This window comes from Myotis lucifugus, unplaced genomic scaffold, assembly GCF_000147115.1.
Source record: "Myotis lucifugus unplaced genomic scaffold, Myoluc2.0 scaffold_229, whole genome shotgun sequence".
Lineage (NCBI taxonomy): Eukaryota > Metazoa > Chordata > Mammalia > Chiroptera > Vespertilionidae > Myotis > Myotis lucifugus.
Window position 1 is genome coordinate 1,041,961 of NW_005871277.1, and position 7,514 is coordinate 1,049,474.

Here is a 7,514-nt window from a genome sequence, read left to right on the forward strand (position 1 = left end):
GTGTCATACAGCCATGACGACAGAAAAGGGCACAGAGACCTCACTTGAGGACAGGCCCACTAGTTGCATTTCCTCTGGGAGACCAGTGCTGCCGTGACCACACCTCCCCACCAGCCAATCGTTTCTCCCCGAGACTCATGCTTCCTGGAGCCGCTATTGGAGATGTAACGCAGGAAGGGCAAGTACAACCTGGACCTCTGGGTCAGGCACATTTCTGTCAAGGGCAGTGCCATTTAAGTTCCCAGTTGCCAAGGTGCTATAGAAATGGATAATGGACGGAGTGGATCGATGACAAGCCGGAGCTAGAGTTTCTTGGTTGTGCGTGAGGCTTCTGGGGCCGACTACTCAATTATTCTGCCCACGAATATAAATGCTTCTGTGGCCTCTTAGCTCTCGAGAGAAGGAGGAATAATCCTTCAACACGCAGTGCTTTCTAAATAGACCACACAGGAGATGGTTATGCAAACACACAAACAGAAAAAAAAAAATTGTCCTCCTCCATCGTTAGGCCTTTAAGGAACTCCTAGAAAGCAGTAATAGCTTGGACACGCAAATTCTATCTTCCGTTGCCCCAGAGAATTTTTTCACTGTCAACATGCCGATAAAAACACCTCCCTTTTACCTTCTTAGGGGATCTTTACCGGGGCCAATTTGGAGTTAGCACATCGAAAAGTAAACACACTCTATCTGGGATAAAAAAAATAAAATAAAATAAAAATAAAAAGAGAAAGAAATGCAGACAGAGTCTCACACCTAAGCGCCAAAATGACCTACGATTTTCTTCACTATTAGGTCACCATCTATTATTTAAGGTTCTACCTGCGCCGCCCAACACCGCAGCCACTAGCCACATGTCGGCATCTCGGTGGATTAAAACGAAGTGAAACGCACAATTCCGCTGCCCGGTCTCAGCCGCCGCGCGTCAAGCCCTCAGCTGTCGCATGTGTCCTGCAGCTACAGGACGGGACACTGGGATACAGACCACATCCTTCGTCACGGGGAGCTGGACGGCGACACTGCCCGGGACCAACCTGAAATGAACTGTTAACACCCCACCCCTTGGCTCTAAAAGATCACACGGTCCCCCACCAAGCAAAGGGGGCGCCTCTAAAGAGCATCTTAAATAACATTTTCACCCAACAAATTCAGCATTTTATCCACGGGCCCACTGGGGGCTCGGCTGGGAGGCCCATGTAGAGGCTCCAGGCTGCAGAGAGGATGCTACAGTGAGGCCACCGTCCAGTCACATTACCTTGGACTCCATCATGCCCGGGGGTGGTGGGGGGCAGAGGGCGTGGCTAATAATTATTCCTCGAGCCCTTCAAAACTTGCTTCTCACCGGCTTCTGATCCTGCGACGCATGACACTCGGCAGCGAGGTCTGAGGAGAGTCTAGCTTGCTGGGCGGGGCGGCATTAAAAATTCATCCTGGGAGGCAGTGACTGCATCCTATGGCCGCCCACCTGTGGGCACCCGGGCCACTTGCGAGTGATAAGAACTGGAAACCCGACCTGCCTCGAGATTACATTACAGCCACTGCTGATCTTTGATTAGTCCCTGACATTCCAGACCGGTGGCCATCGATGAAAGAAAGTCGGGACCCTCCTGAGCGATTGCCGCCCACCCCCCAAAAAATTATCCCAACCACTCGGCCTGGACCCCGCTCAGCGGAACTCCCCTTGGGATCAGCTGTTGGCGCCTTTTGGAAAAGTTTACGTCCTCAAACGGCAGGAAAGCAAGTCCCCTGGCAGCCTGAAGGTTCATAGTAAAGGGACGCCGGCTTGCCCAGGTTCCCTTCATGTTCATTGTGTTATTGTTAATTTTCAGATGCAAAGATAGCCCGTGTGCGCTTACGCATTAACAAATTACAACGTTGCCCTGGCTGGTGTGGCTCAGTTGCTTGAGCATCAGTCCTGTGCACCAAAAGGTCACCGGTTCAATTCCCGGTCAGGGCACATGGCCAGGTTGTGGGCTCGATCCCTGGTCGGGGTGCGTGCAGGAGGCAACCGATCAATGTGTCTCTCTCACATCGATGTTTCTCTCTGTTCTTCCTCTACCTTCCACTCTCTCTAAAAATAAAAAATTAAAAATTAAAAAAATCAGTGGAAAAACTATCCTTGGGTGAGAATTAACAAATAATAATAATAAAGTATCCCTTAAGAGGCCAAGCAAGTAATAGCAGCTTCTAGAATCCTCCTTCCAGGATGGTCTGCTTTGCTCACAAGCTCTTGGCTCTAAAGAGGGCCTGGACTTTGAGTCTAAGTGTTTGGTGACTCCAAGGAGCCCCCCACCCCATGTGGAACACTCGCCCCAGGGCTATGGCCCACGCTGGATCTCAGAATTCCCACCTCTGGTGGAAACAAGTTCACGAAAAGCCCTGGGAGGCGGTCACGCGTGTCAAAGAAGGAATTACTTTCCATTATGAAATCTGGGAAGACCGAAAACCCTAAAAACCAATAGCAGAGACAGGCGCTCTAGTGAAATTCCCAAAATGGATTTCCTACTCCGGGAAAGCAGAAAATAACGGATGATTGGGAAACATCAGGCTGACCCTAAAGAAACAAAAAAGCATATGCTATGTGAAGGGTTATCTATTCCAAAGTAAATTAGAGTCATTAGCAAAAAACGAGTTGTTGGGAGCCATTATAAATCACACATGCATCTCCAGTTTACAGCATAATAGGTTTCTGGCTCCTCCAAGCCAACTCCTGGTTTGGCCTGGAGTTAAAAGACAACCTTGCAGTTTGGTCTGGAGTTGAAGGACAACCTTGCAGTTTGGTCTGGAGTTAAAAGATAGCCTACCCTCACCCTAAGCACAAACCTGCTACATCTCCACTGATAAGCTCACAGCTGCGACATTCCAGAGCCTCCTACATCCTTAATGATAGGCTAATCCCATGGACCCTCCTTGCCCAACCCCCCTCCTCTAGAACTACATAAATTCTACCGGCTGTAAAAATAAAACTGAGGCTTGATCAGAACTTTGTCTTGCCTCCATTTCTTCGCGTCTCCTATCCTCTCATTCCTTTGCAGGATTTGGTGCGGTGTACCCACGAAGCGTGCCCTGCAGGTCGGGGCAACGAGTCCCTGCCCTAACCGGTTTGGCTCAGTGGATAGAGCGTCAGCCTGCGGACTCAAGGGTCCCAGGTTTGATTCCATTCAAGGGTATGTGCCTTGGTTGTGGGCACATCCCCAGTAGGAGGTGTGCAAGAAGCAGCTGATCGATGTTTCTCTCTCATCGATGTTTCTAACTCTCTATCCCTCTCCCTTCCTCTCTGTAAAAAAATCAATAAAATATATTTTAAAAAATAAAATATATTTTAAAAAAAACAAAACGAGTCCCTTTAGTTGAGGAAGATTTATCCATGGCATAGTGCCAGGCCCAGAGCCGCCTTCAAATGACTCGGAAGTGAGCAATCTATCAAATGGTGTCCAGAGTTATAATATTCATCCATTTTGAAAGAAACACATACAACTACTACTCACACGCTGAAAGGCACCCTCTGACATAAACAGGGACAGTCCGATCCAGTGATGACTGGTGGGTTAGCAGCCCCAGACTACAACCCTACAGCTCGGTGACACCAAACGAGAGACTACAGGACCATGTCCTGGAAATCCTACAAGGCAACTTCACTTTGAACTTGCAAGCAAACGTCCAGGCGCGATCTGCATGAAACGGGGTGGCGTTTTGTCCTAGAACAACGGGCCCCAATTAAAAATAATGAGGCCTGTCTCCAGCCGCCAGACCCCATTAGAGATCATGAGGACCGATAGCTCCCGAAATAGATTCATTTTTCTCTGACAGACGAATTGGGACAGGGGTCTCGGGAGGGTCATCGGGGCAGGCCTGGCCACAAAGCCTGGGTCACCCAGGCTGAAGAAGTCCTCACGAACTCGGTTATGAAGTAAGGAAGTGGGAATAACCCCGCAAGGCGTGCACTCAGCAGCCACTGACACGCCGCCCCGTTTGGATACACCTGACATCTGACAAGGGGTTAGTATCCCAGATACACAAGGAACTCCTACAACTCAGTAGCAAAAAAAAAAAAAAAAAGCAAAGGCCAAGGACCGGGAATAAACATTTTTCTAAAGAAGACATACAGCCCTGACCAGTTTGGCTCAGTGGATAGAACGTCAGCCTGCTGACTCAAGGGTCCCGGGTTCGATTCCGGTCAAGGGCATGTACCTTGGTTGCGGGCACATCCCCAGTGGGGAGTGTGCAGGAGGCGGCTGATCGATGTTTCTCTCTCATCGATGTTTCTAACTCTCTATCCCTCTCCCTTCCTCTCTGTAAAAAATCAATAAAATATTTTTTAAAAAAAAAGAAGACATACAAATGACCAACAGATAGGTGGAAATAAGTTCTACATCATGAATCATCAGGGAAATGCAAGTCAAGACCACAGGGAGGTACCACCTCGTACCTGCAGGGATGTCTATTCCCCAAAAAGACAAGAGGTAATAAGTGTTGGTGAAAATATGGACAAAGGGGGACCCTGGTGTCCACTTGCACTCTGAGGAGCGCCAGCACGGAGCCGTGTTTGCAAAAGGACTATTTAGGACACAAAGCTCATTTTGGTGAAGATTGCCTCGCTTTTGAGAAACAGGCCCTAAAAAGCCAAGACAATTGTGCTCAATTCTTTTTTTCTTGTTTTGATTGATTTCAGAGAGGAAGGGAGAGAGAGAGAGAAACATCAATGATGAGAGAGAACCACTCATCGGCTGCCTCCTGCACACACCCTACTGGGGATCGAGCCCTTGACTGGAATCAAACCCGGGACCCTTCAGTCCGCAGGCCGATGCTCTATCCACTGAGCCAAGCCAACTAAGGCCACTGTGTTCAATTCTTTCAAGCAGCCCAGCCTTTTGGTTTTCTTTTGAGGGAACTTATTTTGGGTGGAAAGTTATTTCTCCCCTTTCCTCCTGAAATCAAGCCAGTGCTTAGGAGGAAGATCTTTGGGTGTATATAGAAGTTGCATGTAAATCTAAATTAGCGTTGAAATGGCTAAGTCTTTGGTTTAAAATTTCAGTGAACAATTATTTTTAAAAATATAAAGTAGAAATACAAACATTCATATTACCATAAATAATATACTAGTAAATATTTAGGTAGTTCAGAGCCCCAGGCACACACCGGCTGCTCACTGGCTGCCCTGTGGCCTGTATTGGAGACTTGGCGTAGGAGTTTGCCATTTTTATTCTCCAAGTCAAGTCCGTCATGGGCTTTTCAGTCCGTGGCATCGAGGAGCGACGGTTTCAAAATCAGGGGCATTGCACTTTTTCATTCCAGGTGCAGATTAATTTCTAATTTGTAGAGCCCTCCCTCTCCAGCCCCCAGCCCAGCGAATAACTTTCTGGTGATGAGTGGACAGGAGATACTGGTTTGGATGATGAGCTTTCTCTACTGGGCACATCTGCTCGGCCCACAGCTCTTGGAGGCAAATTCTCGTGCGATGTGGAAGGGTTGGGCTGAGGACACGGGAGAACACTCCTGCGTATACCCTGGCGGGTTTCAGCACGCGGAAGGCGCTGCAGAATCTCACAGAGGGTAGGTGATGACATGGACACGTTCTTGGGGGCCAGGGCGTCCCAAACAAGTCAGGCGCTAGGACCTCCACCAACTCCTCCAGCCCCAATTGGGGAGGTCTTTTTGTCCGTTACACCCAGGCATGTAATCAGCGATTGTTCCCATTGTGAGCCCCAGATTCACCATCTGTACGCTCCAAAGGGCCGGGGGATTGTTAAGGCCCCGTCCCGGTGGGATTAATCTGCAATTTCACACCGAATGATTTTTAAGTATAATTTGTTACAACGATACAACATTACCATTTCCAAAACACACAGCCGGGATTGTCACCTCGCAGAGGGGACGTGTCCGGGGAGCGCTACCCTGGGACAAGAGTCTGTGTGATAGTCTTATCTACTCTTCACTTTAGACGCAAATGGAGAGAGATGTTGGGGCGGGGGGAACCCCAATCCAGAACCTTGGGAAGGGGTCCTAGGAAAAAAAGCACGTTGCTTTTGATTCCTGGGGAGCAGGAGCAACAAGTGCAATAGTGATAAAGTGAGTTCTCTGAGCAGGGTTGTGTGTGTGTTTTAATATACTTCTATTCATTTCAGAGAGGAAGGGAGAAGGGAGAGAAAGAAGAGCCCGCAACCCGGGCGTGTGCCCTTGACCGGAATCGAACCCAGGACCCTTCAGTCCGCAGGCCGACGCTCTATCCACTGAGCCAAACCAGCTGAGCAGTGTTTTAAAACCACTCTGGGTTGGTGGCTCGGGGTTGGCAGGATAAAGCTGCTTGCGGTGAAAAAATTGGAGCCTAGATTCTTTGCCGAGCCAAGAACTGTTACAGGCCTTTTTGTGGTCCAAGGAGGAGCCCCCCAAATCGGCCTGTGCTGGCTTGAGGCACACGAAGAATTTATTCCTCATCGTAAGGCTCTCTTCCTGTTCGCGTGTGAAACAAAAATTAACTTCCACCGCGGAAAGCCTCTTTTTATTAAGAGAAAGGCTTTATTGGGCACGAAAAGACCAGGTCCTCGGGCGTGATGTCTGACCCACCAGCAACCGGGCTACGTGAAGAGATGAGCCGCCATCCTGGAGTTGAGCGTTTTTATACATCAAAGCGGGGTGGGGGGGGGGGGATGCGAGCCATTCTGAAGGACGTCACAGCAGCGATAAACAGAGGGGGTACGGGAAGGTGGGGTGGGCCAGCTCCGGGACAGGCACCGTCAGCAAACACATGGTCACCCCAGTGAACTAGCCGTGGGCAGCGGATTGGAAAATCCACGTGCAAATAGGACTCCGGGCGCCTGGGGCTCCAGCACGCCTGGCTGTTCTCCCTGTCGGAATCAGGGAAACAGCCACCTGGAAGTTAATCCTCAATTCCAACAGATTTACAGGAATGTGAGGGGCCTTGTGTCAGGCCTGGTCCACAGCTATTAACAGGCTGTGTTCTTTCTCTCTCTCTCTCTCTCTCTCTCTCTCTCTCTCTCTCTCTCTCCAGCCATTGGACTTGACAGCATCTCAGAACCTTTTTCTTGTCACTGTCTTAGTTTATGACACAAAAGTTATCACTATAATCAACGGTGATAACCCTAGCCCTGGCCTGTGTGGCTCAGTGGGTCGGGCGCCGTCCTGGGCATTGAAAGTTCGCTGGTTCGAGTCCCGGTCAGGGCACGTGCCCGGGTTGCAGGCTCAGCTGATGTTCTGCTCTCACATCGTGGCTTATCTCCCCTCTCCAAAAAAAAAAAATCAATAAAAGTGTTTTTTAAAAGTCACCAACTCTTTTTTAAAAAGTTATAACTCCATGAATTTCAAGACATAAAGCATCCAAGAGAGTTGTGGGTTTTTTTGTTTGTTTGTTTTGTTTTGTTTTTTACAGAGAGGAAGGGAGAGGGATAAAGAGTAGAAACATCAATGAGAGAGAAACATCGATCAGCTGCCTCCTGCAAACCCCCTACTGGGATGTGCCGCAACCCAAGGTACATGCCCTTGACCGGAATCGAACCTGG